General features: G+C 45.8%; 1 protein-coding gene and 1 long non-coding RNA gene across 10 annotated transcripts in view; one reads left to right on the top strand and one right to left on the bottom strand.

Moving 5' to 3' along the window:
• NLGN1 (neuroligin 1) overlaps positions 1 to 21,757 on the top strand; it is a 623,846-nt gene that overhangs the window by 109,556 nt on the left and 492,533 nt on the right. For 2 of the 9 annotated variants that reach the window (XM_083613223.1, XM_083613215.1), the window contains exon 1: positions 16,601 to 17,191. The exons of 2 other annotated variants lie outside the window; for them this stretch is intronic. The gene's annotated coding sequence lies outside the window, so the exon portion shown is untranslated. Of the gene's footprint in view, positions 1 to 16,598; positions 17,192 to 17,563; positions 17,638 to 21,757 lie in introns of those variants that run through there. 5 more of the 9 variants (XM_083613218.1, XM_083613221.1, XM_083613222.1 and 2 more) reach the window with 5 other exon arrangements.
• Positions 1 to 21,757, bottom strand: part of LOC310762476 — a 531,937-nt gene that overhangs the window by 508,029 nt on the left and 2,151 nt on the right. The window lies entirely within an intron of this gene.

Below are 21,757 nucleotides of genomic sequence, written 5' to 3'. Positions count from 1 at the left end.
GTTAAGTGTTTATTTCTATGCCACCTTCCAGCCACAAAGTAGCTCGCAAAAGACAAATCAAAATTCAAGCAATAAAATGCAATTTACAAAAAAAAGACAACAAAATCCTAACAATGTATTTAAGAAAAGCAAGACCAAAAATATGGAAAGAGCAAATGGAAAGACCAAAAATAGTTAAAAGCCAAATACTTCTATCCAGTTTGTTGGGTTTAGGGGAATCAGAAATCTTTGCCAATCATCTAGAGTTCTCTTGTCTACTGTTGGCAGTGCTGAATAGGGTTGTAAGAAGGCATCAGTTTCTGTCTTGATCAGTGTTCGTTGCATGCAGTGCTATTTCCATTCTGCTTCAGTTCGGCTTTTGACAAGATCCACAGTCTTAGTCTTGCCCTCCACTGTGGCAGAATTTTGCGTAATTAATTATGCTGTCGGTATGCACACCATTCATTTCAATGCAAAAGAAACATGGTGCAAATGGTGTGTGTGTGTGGAACCACATCAGTTACATATCATTTGCAGACTGAAACCAAGAACAGCAGCAGATACCAGTCGTACTTGCTGAATTGATTTCTGTTCCGGACATGGGACATATAAGCATTAATAATTTCTGCTCCTGTTTCAGTTTCACTTGGAATTCTCCAACACCCCTACTGCTGAGCTAGGTGAACCCATGCTCTGATTCAGAATAAGGAGCTCCCTATGTCCCCAAATCGCAGGTGGCCCTGTGGGTTAAACCACAGAGCCTAGGACTTGCCGATCAGAAGGTCGGTGGTTTGAATCCCCGCGACGGGGTGAGCTCCCTTTGCTTGGTCCCTGCTCCTGCCAACCTAGCAGTTTGAAAGCACGTCAAAGTGCAAGTAGATAAATAGGTACCACTCTGGCAGGAAGGTAAACGGCGTTTCCGTCTGCTGCTCTGGTTTGCCAGAAGCGGCTTAGTCATGCTGGGCACATGACCCAGAAGCTGTATGCCGGCTCCTTCAGCCAATAAAGCGAGATGAGCGCTGCAACCCCAGAGTCGGCCACGACTGGACCTAATGGTCAGGGGTCCTTTACCTTTACCTTATGTCCCCAAATGAGAATTTGATCCATGTATTCTGGTGCTCTCTGTGCTGGCTGCCAGCAATTCACTCAAGTATCACACAGAGGGGTGTTTTCCATCCCTGTTGAGATGCCAGGGAGGCACTGGAATCCCTGTTCAAGAAGAATGCATTGAGTTAATGCACAAACACTACTACTAGGACTAGGACTAATACTACTGTCTGCTACATTCTGCTCTCACGACTAAAACTCATGCTGAAGATGCGATTGTCTGGCTCCTCCCCTTTTTATATGTGCCTCGTGCTGTTGTCCCAATTTCTCATCAATGAGTCATTTCCTCTCTTAGGATGTAAAGAGCCTGATTAATTATCTTAAACAGTAATTTATGATTAAAAGGCACATTGTGTGCTCTTCCACCTACCATAAATTATGTAAAATGTGCATCAGGACCCGACAATTTTCCTATTCTTTATTAATAGGGCTGTCTAGGAGCAGAATTAATGATACTTTTCACCAAACACACACACATAATTTTGGAGGAGTTGGGATCTAAATCTTTCTTTAAAAAATCCACCATTTTGTATGTGAGCCCAGCCCAATAAGGGCTGAGTTTCCTTACTGAGGTTGCTTTCCCTATCCAATCTTTTTTTTTAATAACTTTTTTATTCAAAATTAAAACAAAACATATTATCCAGAAACATATCATCCTTATTTCCCCCCCATTTTTCCTACCTCCCCTCCGTTCCCCCCACAGAACCCACCCACCCCCACCCCCGACTTCCCTCAGTTCCAGTCTTTGATTTCTCTAAAAGTGCTGATTTCTGCATGTTACACAGTTGTATAGATCCTCAAACTATTTAGCTGATTATTATCAATATAAAGTTTGTGAATGTTTATTCAAAGCCAGCCAAGGAGTCCAGTGCGCTTTGTTGCATCTTCAAATACTTTGTAAAGGGTCCCCATTCATCTTTAAAGTCACAGTTATCCTTGTCCCGTAGCTTGTATGTCCGTTTTGCCAGTTCTGCATAGTCCATCAATTTTTCTTGCCATGATTCTTTAGTTGGGGTTTCTTCAGTCTTCCATCCTTTCCCTATCCAATGTTGAGTCTCTACAGCAGTGGTGGCCAAACTCAGCCCTCCAGCTGTTTTGGGACTACAACTCCCACCATCCCTAGCTAACAGGACCAGTGGTCAGGGATGATGGGAAATGTAGTCCCAAAACAGATGGAGGGCCGAGTTTGGTCACCACTGCTCTACAGGAGACACACATGGCTGTTCTCTGTAAAGAAGGACACACGACTACCCCAAACTCTGTCTTTAGCAGCAGTATTCCACTGCATGCATTTTCTATAAAAACATGTTTTTTATCGTACCCTTCAGCAAAAGTTCCCATGGTGGTTCATAATAACAACAATAAATAGTAATAATAATAATAATAATAAAATGAACATCCTACAATTAACATTTGACGATGCCAGGAAAAATATGAACATCATAGAAACAAGAAAATAACGGGAAATGCATCAATAAAAGGAGAGAAATGGCAAGAGTAAAAATAACTATCCATTAAAAGCTTAGAGAGAATGAAATTGTGTTCACCTGGTGCTGAATAGCTAGCAAAGTGTGGATATCAGCTGAGGGTTTCTTTGTGGGGGTGGGAAAGATTGCACAGCTGTGGCTCTCAGATATAGGCCTCTGCCGGAGGTTTAAATAATATATTGAAAGTTTTTTTTTGAAATTAAAAAGTATATATGATAATGAATAGTTACCCTTCGGGATATGCATGAAATGGAAGCAAGGTCCATTTCAGTTGACTGAACTACCAAGTAAATATGGTTATGCCTGAAGGGTAAGGAGGCACCTAATACTCTCTACCGGATGGTACATTGAAGATGTTGTTCATCTTGATTGTTACTAGAGCTAGATAATAATAATTTTTTATTTATTTATTTATTTATACATACATACATACATACCCCGCCCATCTGGCTGGGTTTCCCTAGCCACTCTGGGCGGCTTCCAACAAAGTATTAAAATACAGTGGTCTGTTAAACATTAAAAGCTTCCCTGAACAGGCCTGCCTTCAGATGTCTTCTAAAAGTCTGGTAGTTGTTCTTCTCTTCGACATCTGGTGGGAGGGCGTTCCACAGGGTGGGTGCCACTACCGAGAAGGCCCTCTGCCTGGTTCCCTGTACCTTGGCTTCTCGCAGTGAGGGAACCGCCAGAAGACCCTTGGCGCTGGACCAATATGCTGTAGCTGGGGCTGAATTCACAATTTTGGCATTAGTTTTTGATGCTAATCTTTTGGTTGGTTGGGACAAGGATACTTTCCTCTTTCACTGATGACTGTGGGTGACCGCTTTTCAGCATTATAGTTTTGATTGATTTGATTTGTCACTTGTTGTAATTTTTGTATTACAAAAAAAAACTTGTAGGTCACTTTGACACTCATTTTCGTTTAGGAAAGCAGCAAATGGGAAAACAGATAAAAAGTGTTTTTCTTTGGGAAGTGGGGGCGGGGGAAGCGTTTCAGAATTCTAGCCCCCCTCCCATTTTGCAGACTCTCTTTTTCCCAACCATGTGCTCCAATACAAAATGGAGATACAACACAGCAAGAGACTTGCTGTTTCTTGTGGTGTCAATGAAGGCAGGTGTGCTGCTGTTCCACCTCCTAATAGTGAATTTCCACCAGAGGTGGATTTAGGGTAGCACAACTGGATTCCCCACACTGGGCGCCGAACCGAGTGGGGCGCCACAGGGCATCGCAACTATGAAGTAGTGCATGTGCAGAATAGAAGAAGAAGAGTTTGGATTTGATATCCTGCTTTATCACTATCCAAAGTAGTCTCAAAGTGGCTAACGTTCTCCTTTCCCTTCCTCCCCCACAACAAACACTCTGTGAGGTGAGTGAGGCTGAGAGACTTCAGAGAAGTATGACTGGCCCAAGGTCACCCAGCAGCTGCATGTGGAGGAGCGGGGACGCGAACCCGGTTCACCAGATTACGAGTCTACCGCTCTTAACCACTACACCACAGGCAAGAGGTGCGGGGGGGGGGGAGTGTTTCCAGATTTTGGCATTGCACAGGGCACAGCAGAAATTTGAAAAACCGAAGTCCGCCCCTGTTCCCACTCCCACGAAACTGTTGCAATGTTTGCGGCACATCCATTCGTTGATCCAGGCCAGCATTCCTTAGCTAACTACGGGCTGGGGGACTACAGGACTTGCAGTAGGCAAGGGGAAAGGGAGAATCCTAGTCCGCAGGCAGCTGCAAACATGGAAGTAACTTTAAAATAAACCTGTTCATCCAATCAGCATATTCTGAGTTCTTACTTTTAAGTGCCCTAGGCCTTTGCCCCCAGCAGCTCCTTAGAGAATATTCAGCAACATGCTCCTTTCAGATGTTAATAGGGTGGATAATTTGAACTGGCCATTCTGCTGTCCTTCAGCTCTTTTTCTGCCTGCCTGCTTAGTGTTTCTGCTTTTATAACAGGAGGGGAGGCAGGAAGAGGAGCTGGTTGGCCTGGAAAACAGGAGAGTTCAAACTGTTGGCCAAAGTAGGAAAATTGTTGCATGTGTTAATCTTCCTGGAGGTATGTGCATTGTTCTGTGTTAACAGCCATTGTCGGGTACAGGTAGATTTTGGCTCATTTTTTAACTGCATTTTTCCAAAGCAGCTGTGCTGAAAGGATGACCGGGCTTTTGTGTAACATCCCTTATTGCACAAGCCAAGGACTTTGCCCGTTGAATGAATGCGAGACATGAAAATTAGTATCCTTATAGACGTTGCTCCTCAGCCAAAGCTACTTTTCTAAGGATTTGTCGATTCAGATGCAAGGTGTCTGTCACGCCTTTTCTGGAAGTGGGAACCAATTTAACCACAGATATACATTATAAAAGCATTCCTGCTGGTTTCATTGTTAAGGCTTCTGCGGCAGGCTGATTGTCGGGGGCGAGGGAAATGACTGCTTGAAAAGTGCCCCTTATAGATGCAGTAATATGGCCATATTAGACGTGGAACTATATGGTTCCACAGGGCTGGCCGCCGAGCGAATTACATCCTTCCATGTTGCTTTAGAACCACACAGCTGCCTTCCAGCTTCTTCTGCACAAAAGAAGAAGTTGCAAACGCTACAAACTTTGCTCAGTTTAATAAGATGACTGGTGAACTACCTCATTTGTATGGATACAGGGGGAGAAAGAATTATAGTTGGCATGCCAGTATATGTAGCAAAATTCTGATGACCACATCTCTTAGGAAGTTAGGAAGCTGCAGTGTACTGATAGACACTGAAACATCCAACATTGTATTATCTACACCAGGGTTTCCCTAGCTTGGATCTCCATCAGTTTTTTGACTACAGTTCCCATCAGCCCTGACCACTGGTCTTGCTAGCTAGGGATGATGCAAGGTAGTCTGAAATTTACTCGGAGTCGAGTGTGGATATCATGCTCTTTATTCAGCTCATAGTAGTGAGGAATGAAAGTTCCCCCAAAATATCTGCTTTATATACATTATTTACACAATGGGCCGCACGTGATTGGCTAATTCTGGGATTCTCCTGTGGGTCAATCAGGTTGCGGATTCACTTCCACCTGGAGCTGGATTGGGTGGCTCCTGCGGACCAATCATACTGCTGCATTGTTCTAGGACCAGTCAGACTGCTGCATTCTGAATCCTATTGTTCTAGGACCAATCAGACTGCTGCATTCTGAATCCTATTGTTCTAGGACCAATCAGACTTCTGCCTTTTGGATCCTATTCAACTCAGTACATAACATAGTCCAAAACCAGCTGGAGGCCCAAGTTTGGGAAATGCTTTTCTACACTGACAAAAAGCAGCTGAAAGATAGAACTTTCCCCTAGCCCTGCTTAGAGATGCTGGAGATTTTGTAAAATATGTACTCTACCACTGAGCCACAAACCAGTAGTGGTCAGTGGGGAAGGTTGGCAGTGCTTACCTGTCTTCCCATCACTGGTGTCTCTAAGGTTGACCAGGAGAGGGTGAGGCAGCAGCAAGGTTGGTGCAGTGCACACACACTGGCAGAGCCATTCTGGTGCTCCTGGCATTGCATTTGCACCATGCCAACCTCCCTGAAGTATGTGTGTGTGTCACTGGGTAGCGGGGGACAACTTCAAGGGCACCATTTCACCCATGTGTTCCATGTTAGCAACCCCTGAGGCACAATTGCTACTAAGCTGCCCTACAAACTTAAGAGACAAGGATGCAAATTTTATATAACAGCGCTGGACCATTTGTTCAGCTTCACTCATTCTGGAATACACCCACGATGGCAGGCAAGCTTATGAGAGAGGGTCAATAGGTTCCTCACCGAAGACCAACAGATTCCAATCAAGGCAGAGAGATTGGAAGTGAAACCAGGTTCCTCCTGCCAAGTCAGATTAGACAGACGTTTTAAAATGGGTATGTGAGCTATTTTCTCAGTGCAGAGAGGGTGAGGGCCAAATGGTTTGCATAAGCTTAAACTCACCCAACAAGTGAAGACTGTGAAATGCTCTTTCTTTGGCAGGAAGAGCAACAAAGTGGGAATGATTGAAACGATAAAATAGAATCATAGGTGCAATCAACATCTCTTTCTGTGCAATGTTCACATTTTTTAAAAAAATGCAATCTGAATTATTAACTATGTGGTATACATTCCAGCAGCATTTACCACCCTGCCCAAATATTTTCATATGATGCCTTTTGCCAGTCAATAGTGATGATATTAAAACGGGTTTAAGGGTCATGGCTGCTTACTGTCAGGTGTGTGTGCAGGAGCCAGGCCCTGTGACCAGGACTGGGGCCTTCCTAAGTTTGTTCTGAAGAGGCAAGGTGCAGCTGCACAGGTGAGGCCGATTGGTAACTCACAGCACCTGGTGGCAAGAGCCAGGAAGGGATATAAGGTCAGCATTTTCCCTTCAGCTCTTTGCCACAGCAACACGTTCCCTGCCTTGCTGTGTTTGGTTCCTTGACTCCTTGACCCTCGGATCCCCGCCTTCATGACTCCTTGCTTCTTGACCCTCGGACCCTTGGCTTCTTGACTCCCAGCTCTCTGACCCTTGGACTCTTGGCTTCCTGACTCCTGGCTTCTGGACTCTTGTTTCTGCTCCCACCCCGCCATCTTGCCCCCAGTCCCAACGTCCTCAGCTGGGACTTCGATCACCCATGAACCGGACCATGACCTTCTAAAGGGACCCTGGGAAATGATAGTTTGGTGGGAGAACTTGCAGAGAACTTGGTTAGGACTACTTTGCAACCTTGCAGGATTCTTGGTACATCCAGGAAGGACACTATGCCAGTTATTCCAAGTTAGAGTCATAATGCAGACATAATGGATGGCTTTGAAAGTGGATTGGACAAATTGGTGGAGGATTAGGCTTTCAGCGGCTACTTGTGACAATGACTGGGGATCGCAAGTGGAGAGAGTCTTGCTGTGCTTCTGCCCTGCTTGTAGGCTTCCCATGGGCATATGGTTGGCCGCTTTGGAAACACGAGTCTGGACTATGATGGACCTTTGGTCTGATCCAGCTGAGCCCTTCGTAGGTCATTATGTTCTTATTCTGCCTGTGACTGCAAAATGCGGCTGGTAAGAAAATATAGCAAAGTGTATTTACATAATACGTCTGTGGAAGTGAAGAAGAGATGATGAAGGGTTTGTTATGCAACAACTCGTGAACTTTTGAATATGATTCAGTCCTTCTAAATAAAGTACCAGGCAGACTATTCTATCCAACATAACAGATTGGGTACTACCAAAATGCCCACTAAAGTGTGGAAATGTGGGTTCATTGTTAAACTTGCTTACCTTGGAGTAAGCCACTGATTTAAAGTAGTAGACCTACAGAAGGCAGGTCTACTACTTGTATAGAATGTATAGAATTGCATCCTCAGTGACCACTGACTTGGACTCCCGATTCTTTGCTCTGAGGTCTGCTGAAGCATGGAGGTCTTCACACTTTCAGTTTTGTTGGTTGATGTGTGTATACATAGGTCTGATATTAGGCTGGCGATTTGTACGATAGTGGCTAAGGTCACAGAACCACCAATGTCTCGGGATGCTTGATGAATTCATTCTTTGGGAATTCCATTATAAACCCACCCGATCCTACCTTCTGGACAGAGTGGTGTGTAATTCTCCACCAGATTTTGCACTTCCTATTTCAGCTCGGAAAAAAGTATTGAAATTGATTATGCACCAAAAATAACACAATCTCACATATCACCCCTCTTTCCCGACTATTCTCCATCGATAAATGAGAGAAGTGGTGGGGTATACTGGAATTAAACCTGCCCCTCCCAAATCCAGATTCTGATATGAGAGGCAATTGTTGTCCCATTTCAACTGTGCACCAGATTGAAGCCTGTTCCCCACCTCCTGTTTTCCTATAGAACTTTGGAACTAAGGTAATCAAAGCAACTGTCCTGTGTCAGACCCATGTATTCAAAGACATATCTATTCTTAAATCTGTTATTTGGTTGTGTTTGAGGACTCATCTGCACCATACGTTTAAAGCAGTCTCATACCACTTTAAACAGTCATGGCTCCCCCGCAGAATCCTGGGAACCATAGTATGTTAAGGGTTCTTCTGGGAATTGTTAAAAGGCTGCCCTGTTCCCCTCATGTAGCAGCAGTTCCCAGAGAGTTTTAAAAATCAATTTCTCTTCCTAAAGAGCTCTAAGAATGGCAGCTGTGAGAGGAGCTCTGCACCATTAATGAAGTATAGTTCCCAGGATCCTTTGGGAGAAACCATGACTTTTTAAAGTGGTATGGTTCTGCTTTAAATGTCTAGTGCAGCTGCAAACTCAGTGATAGAATCTTGAAAACTTAAAGGAACAATATCTTGTATGTGGAATGTTGCTGTCTGAACTATACGTTACTAGATAATGGGACTTCTTACAGCACCCTCTCTATGGAACTCCCAGCCTACAATGGTTTAGTTCAGATGCTGGTTGAAACCATGCCTGTTTTCCCTGGCTTTTGGGTCTCTGTAAGAACTTCAGCCAACTGACTGGTTTGTTTACTGTATTCACAATTTGCATGGTTGTGTGGTCTGTTTCTTCTTTTTCTGCACTAGTCCCCCCCCCCCCGAATCTCTATTATATTGGTGGGTTTTAATTGTATTTAATTGTAATAATATTGGTGGGTTTTAATTGTTGGCGGTTCGAATCCCCGCAACAGGGTGAGCTCCCGTTGTTCGGTCCCTGCTCCTGCCCACCTAGCAGCTCGAAAGCACATCAAAGTGCAAGTAGATAAATAGGTACCGCTCCGGCGGGAAGGTAAACGGTGTTTCCGTGCGCTGCTCTGGTTCGCCAGAAGCGGCTTAGTCATGCTGGCCACATGACCCGGAAGCTGTACGCTGGCTAATGGTCAGGGGTCCCTTTACCTTTACCTGATGTATAACTTGCTACACACAGGCCACTTTTTACATGGGAGAGCCATTAAAAAACAGGACCCTCAGCTTTTAGTTTGAAGTTTTGAAGCCTAGCATTCTACCATCTTGATGTGCATTATGTGCAGAGTGGCGCTCACTTGCCTTAGATTCAGGACAAACGAACGGAAACAGCTTGCATGACTCTGAATTATGACTGAGCTGCAAGATGTGTTGAGGACCACCAGCTTAGTGGGCTTTTAACATCTGAAGACAAATTCAAAGCCACAGGCTATTAACCATGGCAGCTAAATGGAACTGCCATGTAAACAGTAGCAAGACAGCAGATGGTGGGTGAGAAGCAAAGCCAGAGTACTTTTCAACCCACGCTACTTGTGAGTTTCCTAAGATGTTGGACCAGATGCCTCATTGCCTCCTCCAGGTAATAAGATTGTCCCTGCATGAGAGCTTACAATTTTAAGGACATGATAGAAAAGGAAAGAGGGTTGAGAAGGAGGAGCTGGGTAGGGGGAGGAGCAAACTCAGGCACTAGTTCTCACTTCCAAAGTTCTTATAAGTGTGATGGCAGGAAGATCACTTCCAACAGCTTCTTCATCTTCAGCAAGTGGATGATGTCCCCCTTGCCATGTTGTTCTTCCCGGGAGACAGAGTGGAACAGTCTTCCTATAACTCTTGAAACCAGATGCAAAGAAACCCAATAGGATGATTAAACTTTTTACTTCTAGCGTGTTCTGTATGGAAGAATGCACTGGACTTAAAATTGTTTGTTTATTGGCCACTGTGTTATTTCTTGGATTATGGAACAAAGCTAGAAACTGTTGTAAGCTAGCAAGAAATATTTTATTGCCTATGATTACAAGAGACCTCTGTTATGATTAATCTTATGGTTTGTGCCTCCGCACCCCCTTTTTGTGGCTGGCCACACCCCTTCACTCTTCCTTGTGCCTTGCAGTTTAGCCTTGTGCTCACAGTCACAGCACGTTCGGACATCTCTTGCAACCATGAGCATTAGAAAGCTAGTTTAAATTGAATTAAGAGGTGGCTCTCAGGCATTGCACAAGAGCCAGACACAGTCTCAGAGGGAGGTTCCCCACAGCTATTAAAAATATTGTGCATGTGCTTAACATGAAAGCTGTTTCCAGGTGAGGAAATCAATTTGCAATTTACAGAGAGACAAGTCTACTTCTGAGTCTCCAAGCTGTTTGTGCACTTCCCACTTCCATTGTCTGCTCCTGAAAACACCTTTGTGACCTCCCCTCCTTTGCCTCGTAACCAGTATTGAGATCAACAAATGGAACCCAGTTAATCTTGTCATGGTCTGATTATTACCAGCTTGTGGTGACACAAAGGCAGGGTTTTCCACTGGTGGCTCCAGTGTTGTGGAATGTCCTCCCTGCTGATATCAGAGAGAGTTTCCATCTGTGTTGGTGTTCTGCCGACTTTCAGAGATGCACCCTTTTACACTGACATTTCATTCATCTCTTGACCTGGGCCTCCTATATTAATTTCTGTGTGTTTCAATGGGATTGTTTTATTTCATATTTTAATTATGGGTGTTTATATATTGGTGCTTAGGATTGTTTTATTGTCTATTTTAATGGTGGATTTTCATATTTTAAGGTTTGGGCCACTGGATTTTAATGTTTTGACATTAAGCGGTTTACGGATTAATAAATAATAACACAGTTTCCATTGTGAAGTCAAATGGGCTGGAAGTGTGTGTATGTGTGTGTGTTGTGTGTGGGTGTGGTGGGTGTTCATGTATCTTTGTTTTTTAAAAATATTTTTTATTACATATTTTCTTAGTTTACAAAAGTATGTGCATTGCGTATTTTTTTCAGGTTGTGTTTTCTACAGATCAGTAACATTTGTTGTGAGGTGTATCTTTATTTCTGCAAATGGTTCATTAACATTACAAGGTTATTTGCACAAACCAGTTTGGTACTGCATCTTTAACTGAAACATACTAAATTTAAAATACATGCAGGGCACTGCGATTCCAATATCTCAGGGAAGCTAGACAAACTTTGCACAGAATTATGTTGTCATTGCTGCAAACATTAATCTGTACTGGCCTGCCACAGAATCTTAAGAGCAAAAAGGGTTTTTATCAAATTTCCTGGCACCTTTAGACCTTGCCTAGGGCTCTGCACACACTGGACTTGCCGATGCATTCAGAATGCTTGGCTGAATGTTGAAGTCAAGACAGTTTGGTCAAAAAGTCTGCATCGTAATGCGAGCATGATTTGTGGCCGACGTCCCCCATTTACACAAACTCACTCCTAGAATAGCTACTTTTAACCACATTTATTGACTGCGTGGTGTAGAGGACTTTGAAAATGGATGAGTTCATGGAGGATAGCTCTGTCAACAGCTGTTAGCCAAAACGGTGAAATGGAACCTCTCTTTTCAGACACAGTATCTCTCTGCATAGGGACGCGGGTGGCGCTGTGGTCTAAACCACAGAGCCTAGGGCTTGCCGATCGGAAGGTTGGCGGTTCGAATCCCTGTGATGGGGTGAGCTCCTGTTGCTCGATCCCTGCTCCTGCCCACCTAGCAGTTTGAAAGCACGTCAAAGTGCAAGTAGATAAATAGGTACCGCTCCGGCGGGAAGGTAAACGGCATTTCTGTGCACTACTCTGGTTCACCAGAAGCGGCTTAGTCATGCTGGCCACATGACCCGGAAGCTGTACACCGGCTCCCTCGGCCAATAAAGTGAGATGAGTGCCGCAACCCCAGAGTCGTCCGTGACTGGACCTAATGTCAGGGGTTCCTTTACCTTTATATCTCTGCATACCAGGTGCTAGGAGCAAATCAGTGAGGATTGGTGCCATCATGGCCACCTGGGGAGGTGCATTGCTGGGAGGAGTTTGCTGATCAGGTGGGTCCTTGGTCTGATCCAATGGGGCAGTTTTGTATTTAATCCTGAGGTTCATTTCATCACATTCTTAGGCTGCATGCGCACTATACACTTAAAGCACATGACTTTCCCCCCAAAAGAATCATGGGAACTGTAGTTCATCCCTCACAGAGCTGCAGTCCCCAGTCTCCTTAGCAAATTCCCAGGAATCTTTGCAGTAAGCCGTGTGCTTTAAATGCATGGTGCGTGTGCAGCGTAAGAGTGTCTCTTTTGTATGCGGGCCGGCCCAAGATACTTTGCTGCCTGAGGCAAAGGACAAAGGCAGCACCATCACCCCAATGCCGACCCGATTGGCAACTGAATCTTACTTTGACACTGGCAACGGGACCCGAAGGCAACAGGGTAGTTTAGTGAGTTCAAAGCAGACGATGCTGTTTTTACAGCTCAGCATCCCAACACCTTGCAACTGCCCCTCACAAGTGCAGGCTGGTGCTCATGAGGACTGGGAGAATGGAAGGCAAGAAGCCCAACAATAGGCGGAGCCACAGCTAATGATAGGCGGAGCCAGCTAATCCCTGCCCTCCTCCCTGTTGAGTTCTACAAAGGCAACACTTACGCTAAGGAGGAGGAGGCTGACAGCCAATGCTGCCCCCTAGGGTGGTTGTAGGTAAGGAGATAAGCCAGGATGGGGCAGCTGCGTGGAGACTGATCTTGGTGGGTCGGTGCCTCACTCACTGTTCCTCCTCATGCTTGCAGCATCTGCTACTTGGGATTGTCACCTGACTCTGCCAGTGGGGTAAGGGATTATGCGAACCCTGTTAGGATGTTGGAGGCAAAGCTCTGTGAGGAAGAGATGGAGAATTCCTTGCTCTTTCTCCCCCACTTTTTCCTTTTTGGCTGGGTTTCTACATTTACCATCCTCCGGGCAAGCAGAAATTAGCAGCTGGGGGGGGGGGTTCCTTTTGTTGTTGGAGTTTTGCAGTTACTGATAGCTTCCATTGGATCATTGTTATGGATTGCTTTGAAATCAGTTCTGCTCCAGGTAAAGTTATTTTAAGCCTCTCCCCCCACCTGTCCTTTATTTTGACTAACCTGTCCCGTATTTTGCCCAACCCAAAGTGGCAAAATCTAGTGGTAGGGCCAGCCTGCCACTCCCCCACCTTCCTGCCCATGATATATTCACACCTTACAAATACCTGAAGGGACTTAGACCATTGGTCTACCTTGCTAAGTATTGTCTATGCCAGGCATAGGCAAACTCCAGCCCTCCAGGTGTTTGGGACTACAATTCCCACCAACCCTAGCTAACAGGAACAGTAGTCAGGGATGAAGGGAATTGTAGTCCCAAACATCTGGAGGGTCGGAGTTTGCCTATGCCTGGTCTATACTGGCTAGTCGCAGCTCACCAGGATTTTAGACAGATGTCTCTTATCAGCCTTTCCTGGGCTGATATCATGGAATGGAACCCAGGGCCCTTCTGTTTCTTGGGTACCGAGTTATGGCTAGCCTGTTCCCCAGTGAGAAGGGCACTCCTATCCTCATTTATCTGGGCATGGGCCCCACTGAATTAAATGGGACTTACTACTGAGTAGACCTGCATACCATGGAGCCACAAGATTACTTTAATTGTTTAATGTATCTAATCACAGAATTGTAGAGTTGGACAAAAGCAACAAACTACTTTTTAAAAGCAAAAACCTCTGACTTGCTGTTTTGAACCAGAGGGCATGAACATATAGTTCAATGCAAAAAACCCCACCAAAACCAAAAATCCTGTCATGAAATACTTTGTATGCAATATAATAGGATTTATTTCATACATATTAAAATATAGCATTCATGTTTGCATAATTACATGCCTAGTGATTATAGGGAGAACACTTCTCCCTGTCTGTTTCTTGGAGAAAATAACCCAGTGTTCTTTCAGGCTGGTCCTATCGGTCCTTCTCACAGTGAACCCAGTGAGTGCTGGCAAGATTGTAGGCAGGTTGGGCAACAGAAGGCACTGCCATGGTCACTGTTTTTTGGGGGTGGGATTTGATTGCATAACAGCAATTAAAATGAATTTGGCATACTTGTGTAACAAGCCCACTTCCCAAAAGAAACTACCTTCCATTGACTTTTTGAAATCAGGAAAGTGACGGGGAGATGCACCAGAAAGTGTGGTTGCTTGACACAACATCACGTAACTTCCCTGCAAACTAACTGGAATGAATGTTAACAGCAGATGTTGCATATAACCTCCCTGCAAACTTTGTGCAAGCAAACCACGATAAGTGCTGAATAAGCAGCTCACCTGGAAGTGACCTGAGAGAACGTGTCTGTGTACTTGGAAGAGATCTTGAGGGTTGCAGAAGTAAGGACAACAGCAAAACTTTAAAATGCCTCTCTAGGCCAACCTTACCCCAGGAAACAGCCCCATAAGAAATGAGCATGTTTCATGAAGATCAAATATAGAAGAGGATGGTTAGGGATGGACAGAATACATGGGTACCAGCTACCTGGGGCCCTTGGTGCCTGAGCACCCACAAAATTCCCCATGAAGGGGCCGGGCACCCACAAATTTTGGCGCCAAGGCCATGCATGCTGCATGGCATCCATGGTCCTGGGCCTCCACAGTTGCACACCTGCCAGAAGAGGAATGGTACCAGTGCGCTTCACAACTGAAACAATACATATGATAATCTAAGCCTCTTGTTGTCAACTGGGCAGATATAAGATGGGTTGCAATAGCAGTGCCACCATATGCATAAACGCTGACAGATTAAGAAATGGGTCTCTAGACGATGTTTGGGTTCCAGATCTAAAAACGATGAAGACTGCTGGTCTAAGGGAAAGTCCTTACCTTGGTTTAATGTGGAATGTGACCTCCTTGCTCTGCCTTTAATACCCCCTCATCCTTGCAGTGTTTTTCTCCAACTATGGCTGCTTCCTCCAACTTTCTCCTCCCTAAATACAGAGCTACCCCAGACAATTGATGTAGCTCTCTTAAGTCTGTTAGTTAGATAGGCTTAAGTTGTGTGTATGAGGTAGAAGCTGGGAGCAAGAAGCAGCCTGGGCAGTTGAGAGACAGATCCGTGTCTGATTTCTGCTAGGATCCAAGGCTGCGGCTATGGGGACAGCATGACCTCCTTGGGGTATTGATGCTGTGAGCCCGTCCATCGTAGTCTCAGGTTGTATATATGTGTAAATAAACCATATATCATAAAGACACCACAGTCTCTGCTGTCCCTCATTCAGAGGAAAGCAAACCCTGGAGAAGCACCTGGAATCTCACACCACTCTGAGATTAGGAGCCAAATCCTAGGGGCCAAGGTCCCTTTGCCCCCCAATAAAATATTTGAGGGGGCTGGGCCCCTCCAAAGTTGATGGGCATTGCCATTCAAAGGGTGTGCATGCACCATGTCATGTGATCAGTCACGCGGGGCAGGCCTTGCCTTCCGCCCCCAATAGTTTATTCAAGTTGGCACCCTTGGGTGGCGTGTGACAATACAGAATATGGGACTGCATTTTGAGGAGGACGTTGTCATGTGGACATTGAGACAATCTTGCTTGCGTGAGCAGCACCGAGCTTTCCATAAACTGTTGGGCGACCCAAGTTTCATCCGCCACGTTGTAATGCATTGCAACGTTTTGCGATCGTACTAACACATGTTAGTTGCCGTCTGTGGATGGTTCCATCCTGTCTGATAGATTCAACAGACTTGAATTGGTAGAGTTTTCTTTTCTCTGCCTTCGGGGGTGTTGCATCTCTGCACTCTCTGCTTTGCAAAAAGAAAACCCCCCACAAAAAAACTTCACACACAGGGGTGGCGAGGGTGGCAATAGCATGCCACGGACAAGGCTACGGTGAACCTTCAGCCTTGTGCTGAACGTACAATACTGCTTCTTCCTAGCAGGTTTGCAGCCTTTGAATTCGCCTCTTCGGCACAGCATTGCAATATGCTTAGCTGTAGATTCACAGAGAGGCAAGAGTGCATTTCTCCTCCTTCCCCGGTGCTAATAAAGTTTATCCTTCTATTCGGAGGCATGGTTAATTAACAAGGCAGAATGGCCGTTTTACAGAGACTCCTCTAGCAGATGACTGCCGCGAAAAAAAAAAGAAGAAAAGAAGAAAGCAAGCGGGGGGGGGGAGAGAAGAAAAAAGGGGGGGAGTGGGATGGCTTGTTGTTCGGCTCTTGGCCACTAGGGGTACCTTTGTACCATTTTTCATCTAGCAGCAATTTGGAGTTGAAACCTATAATAGGGGAAAAACCAAGGTTCTCGGCATTTCCCCCCCTTTCTTTTAGCGAGCAGCGCATCCAGAATCTCCCCCCTCCTGGAAAAAAAATCCTTTTAAAAAAACCACACACCCCACACTACACACATACAAACACAGCCTCCTCTTCAGTCTCCGTGTGCTGTGAAATCACACACAACTGGACATCAAGCAAAGGAGATTCATCTGGAGGGCAATTTCAAATCGAGATAAATCTATTGGATTAGTAGGATTATCTGATTGCAGCCGAAAAGAAGTAACGTTTGATCATTTCTAGTTCTTGCCTGATGGTCGGATTTAAATGGAGGTGGCGGCGGCTTGGTACAGATGCTTCACGCCGGTGAATTCCGGATGGGATTTCTCCTTCTTCTTCTTCTCCTTCTCCTCTTCCTCCTCCCTCTTTCTTTCTCGCAGTCTTGGGCAGAGGAGAGCAAGAGGGGGGGAAATTATATAAATCGATACAATTTGGAAGTGTCCAGCGGATGATTTAAGAACCTCGGGGTTACAGCTGATTAAAAGAGGATAACGCCCGGGATCCAAACAGTGAATTACGGTTTTAGCAGCGGACTTGCGGTTTGATTTTTCTTTTTCTTTTTCTTTTTTTTTTAAGCCAACAAACAAAACAAAACAAGGCTTATTGGAATTGGTAAATAGTTTGATTTCCTTTTCCTTTTTAAACGACAGAATGCTTAAACCACCCCCCTTCCCCCGATAGATAGATAGATAATCGCCCCTTGCATTATCTGGACACTATCAGGAATGTTGGCGCGCGCGGGGGGGGGGCATCGGTTAGTTCTTGTTTTCTCGGAGGGGGGGATTTCATAGTTTTAAGATCAAGGACGGGTGGGATGGGTGGCTTTTGTGGAGTGGGTGGGGGGGGGAGATCTGGTTTCTCCGAGTAGGACGGCAATGGGTGATGGTGGTGAGACTGGGGTGTATTTTGTGTACGTATTGGGGGTGGGGTGGGGGTGCGCAGAATGGCCAGCGCTTGTGACTTGCAAAACATCGCCGGTGCGCGGAGGAGAGAGAGGAGGGTGGCGGCGGCGGCAAGCGAAGGCAGAAGTGCACTCGGATCTCCCGCAACTTTGCATTGTGAGACAATCCAGGCTTTGCTGGGCTTTAGGTTTTTTGGTTTTGTTTTGTTGCTGTTGCCCGGGCGCGCTGGTCTGCGTGGCTCGGGGAGGGTGGTGGTGAAGATGTCTTCCTGTGTGCGTGTGATCTCTGGCGTGCGTGTAACTGACACGAGTGTGTGCGTGCACGCGTGTGTGTATGTGACGGCCAGCAGCGGCATTGAGGGGTTCTCTCTCCCTGGATCTTCCCCCGCTCTGTTGCTGTTAAGAGAAAATCTCTCTTTCTCTTGGCCGGCTGGGTTCTTCCGAGACGAGGCGCACGCTTCGCGGAGGCAGGGGATGCGATGCCGAGCTGGGTCTGGCGGGCAGCTCCTTCTGCCTGCTCCGGGCCTCTTTTTCTTTTCTTTCCTTTTTTGTCATCGTTACCTTCCCTCGGTTGCAGATGCAGCGAAACTTTGCAGTCGGTGAGATGGGGCTGCAGCCTGGCCGTTCGCTGCTGATGGCGAGGAGGAAAATGACCGCCGTTAGCAAGAGAGAGATAAGGCTTGTGTAGTGCAAGGATGGGGGGCGGCGGCGGTGTGTGTAGAGGAAATAAAGATTGCAACACACACACACACACTTTTCTTTTTCTCTCTCCCTCCCCCTTGGCAATAAAGGCCTGGGCTTCCCGAGCGACTTGCGCGCCCCCCAGGAACGCCTCCCTCCTTTGTCCCATAGGAGTGAATGGCAGCGCTGCAGTTCTGTGCAAGGGAAACTCGACGGGGGCACTCGGGGACACCACGGTGGTGGCGATGGTGGGGCGGCCAAAGCTGCCGCGGATTGCCCCAGCCCTTGAAGAACCAGCGCCGCCTCTTTGCATAGCTCCGCCCCTTCATCTGCATAGGCTCCTCCCCCACCCTTCTGTTTCTTGGTGTCCCTGCGATGGGACGTCTAAGCAAAGCCTGTCAGTCAAAGTCTCCTCCTGCCCCCGCTGGCGTTGTCTTGTAGACACCAGGAGAGCCAGCGGTGTCTCCGTGGATGCAATGTTCCATAAGGGAGGAGAGGGAGGATGGGTGCTCCTAGAGGGATGCCCCAGTAGGTAGCCAGGGGCAAAGGACTGGGAAGGGGGTTCAGTGGGGTGGTGGGAGAGGAAATGGGAGGGAAGGCACCCAGGTCTTACTAGGAAGGGACCAGGTGCAATTAGGGTGCCACTGGGGAAGTAGATGAGGAATGGGCATAGGTGAAGAAAGGAAGGGAGAACTGCCTAAAGGTTGCGGTGGAAGCATGTTGGAATGGCACTTGAAGGGAGAGGAGGTGAAATTAGGGAAGGGTAGAGCATTTGTCGTACAGGAGGAACGCCCTGGGTTCAATCCCCAGCGTCTTCAAGGCAGGAGGGACTGGGCAATGTCCCTGCCTGGAATCCTGTCATCCAGTGTAGGCAATTTTGAGCTTGATGGACAAGTCATGTGGCTCAGGATTAGGCTGTGCTGAAGAGGGAACTGACCACTCCACAGAGCCAAGGAGTATATGGGCAGCTTACAAAGGGGCCTTTGAGGAATGCCATAATCAAGATAATATGGGGCAGGGTAGTGGAATAGGAATTACATTGAAGTGATCCTTTTCTGCCTCCGTCCCCATCTGCTTCCAAACCAATGAGGTTGACCTGGATGTGATGAGTTCGAAAGGACTCAATATGGAATTGCAGTTTATTTACTGATGTGCATGACTTTTCATATATATATATATTTTAATGTTGTGGACAGATGAGGTTGAAAATTGCAAAACCTGACAACTTTTCTGCTAGGAAATGTACATAGGGGCATAAAGGTGCTGTAATCCCTTCCTCTTGGAATTTAATGCCGAGTAAACAGGGATAGGCTGTGAAGCTATCCTTTGACACTTTGGATTGAATCCCTTCAAAGCCCGTGGCACTAACATCTGAGAAAACAGCCACGGGATGGGCTGCGTGACAACAGGAGCGGAATTTGGTTTGCGTGCTCGTAAATAGCACTGAATCCAGCCTTTGCAACCTTAATCTCAGTCTTACAGGAGATGAGGGGGAAATAAACGTCTGTGAATATATTTCTCTTAAGGTTATGTGAGACCACTGGCATTTTCATTTTCATGTTGGCTGATTCAAAATCTTCTCTTTTTAAACACAACAGCTGACATTCGTTTGCTCCTGAAATGTGAGTGTTTAGGGATAGTTTATTTCTTTTTCCAGCGGAGATTGTACCAGAACTTCATATTTGCTTAGCTGAAGGAAAATCAATTTTCGGCAGGTTTAATTAAAATTAGTCAGATTACTTAATATTAATTGACTTTTAATTAAAGCTAGACGTTACCTTGGAATCTGCAGAAAGGGCATCCTCTCAAATCATTTTAAGGGTGCATGTGGCTGCACAGCAATTAAGTTAAAATAATATATTTATTTAAGCAGCTTGGAATTTAACTGACAATCTGCTTGCTTCACCTTTTGGTTCTTCTTTGACTCTTATTAAGGATATACTATTTTAGCAGTCTTTTTTTTAAAAAAAGTATTTTAGTAAAAGGCTGGCTTCCTTAAGGTTTGAGAATGCTATCTTTAACAATGCAGACACCAGCTCAATGTCATGCCTCTTTATGGTTGCCCTTAGCATCAGATAGGATGCCTAAGATCCACTGGAAATCCATTGAGGTTAAACAGCTGGCTGTTGATTTTTTTTTTGGGGGGGGGGATAGGCAGTGCCATTCTGTTCATTATTTTTTTTTAAAAAAAATATTTTGCATTTATACAGGTGCCTGTTCCCTGTAAATAAGCATAGGTAATTCACACTAGAACACATTTATTCATGAACAGATTGAAAACCACATTTCAAGTCTTTTGAACATCTGGCTTCTTGATTATTGTAGCTAGCTTGGTCAACAGAATGCAGCGTTGGACCTGGTTTCTGGAGAACGGTCTGAGAACTAGGGTTGCTGTTGTTTTATTCAAGTCCAAGGGTGGCCTCTGGCAACTTACCACCTTTAAATCTCTGAGAGGAACACTTATGAGAGTTCTCATAAAGGTTTCTTTTCCCTTTTTCTATTCTCACGTCAAGCAAAAAAACAACAACCCAAAAACCGCCATTATTTTGGAGCTGTGTTTATGCCTCTGTGCAGTGTCTAAGTGTTTGGACGCACAGGTCTGCAGATACAGGAAAGACCTCTGGCTGAGACTTTGGAGAGTCACTGGCAGTCAGATGGGACAGTGCTGGGCTGAATGGACCAATGGGCTAAGTCAACACGAGGCATATCCTTATACAACTGAGGGCCAAAAAAGGTGTGACAACGGAGATCTGTGACCCATGTCTTGCCATGCTTGTCTTCATTTTACAGTAACTGTGGATTGAGGGCTCTGCATTTGATTGGAGGAACAGAGCAGTGGCAGGAGAAGCCCCTTCCCAAACTTACATTCTCTCCTTGGATATTAAAGAGAGCAGGAGAAAATCGCAACCATGATTTCCAGTCCTGATTCCAAAGGGAACTTAGGGAGATGTCTCACACAAAGTCAGGCCATTGGTCCACCTAGCTCAGCACTGACTACAGAGACTGGCGGCAGCAGTGTTCGAAATTAGCCAGGTGCTAGGCATATTTTTGCAAGGGATGCGGGTGGCGCTGTGGGTTAAACCACAGAGCCTAGGACTTGCCAATCAGAAGGTCGGCGGTTTGAATCCCCGTGACAGGTTGAGCTCCCGTTGCTCGGGCCCTGCTCCTGCCAACCTAGCAGTTCGAAAGCACGTCAAGTGCAAGTAGATAAATGGGTACCACTCCAGCGGGAAGGTAAACGGCGTTTTCATGTGCTGCTCTGGTTCGCCGGAAGCGGCTTAGTCATGCTGGCCACATGACCCAGAAGCTGTACGCCGGTTCCCTCGGCCAATAAAGCGAGATGAGCGACGCAACCCCAGAGTCGGCCACGACTGGACCTAATGGTCAGGGGTCCCTTTACCTTTAGGGGTATTTTGCACCTGGGTTTCAACCACTTTGCGACCAAGTGAAGATGCCCCGTGCCCAGATGGTGCCTGGCATCTCCACCATCTGGGGATCATTGGATGTGGACTGTTTTCACACACTGATGCCTCACCTTGTAGACTTTTATCCATTGTATTTTGTCTACACATTAGGAATGAATTTCTGGAACCAAA

The sequence above is a fragment of the Podarcis filfolensis genome, assembly GCF_964270895.1.
Source record: "Podarcis filfolensis genome assembly, chromosome: 5".
In the NCBI taxonomy this organism is placed as follows: domain Eukaryota; kingdom Metazoa; phylum Chordata; class Lepidosauria; order Squamata; family Lacertidae; genus Podarcis; species Podarcis filfolensis.
This window is presented reverse-complemented; position numbering and strand designations above follow the sequence as displayed.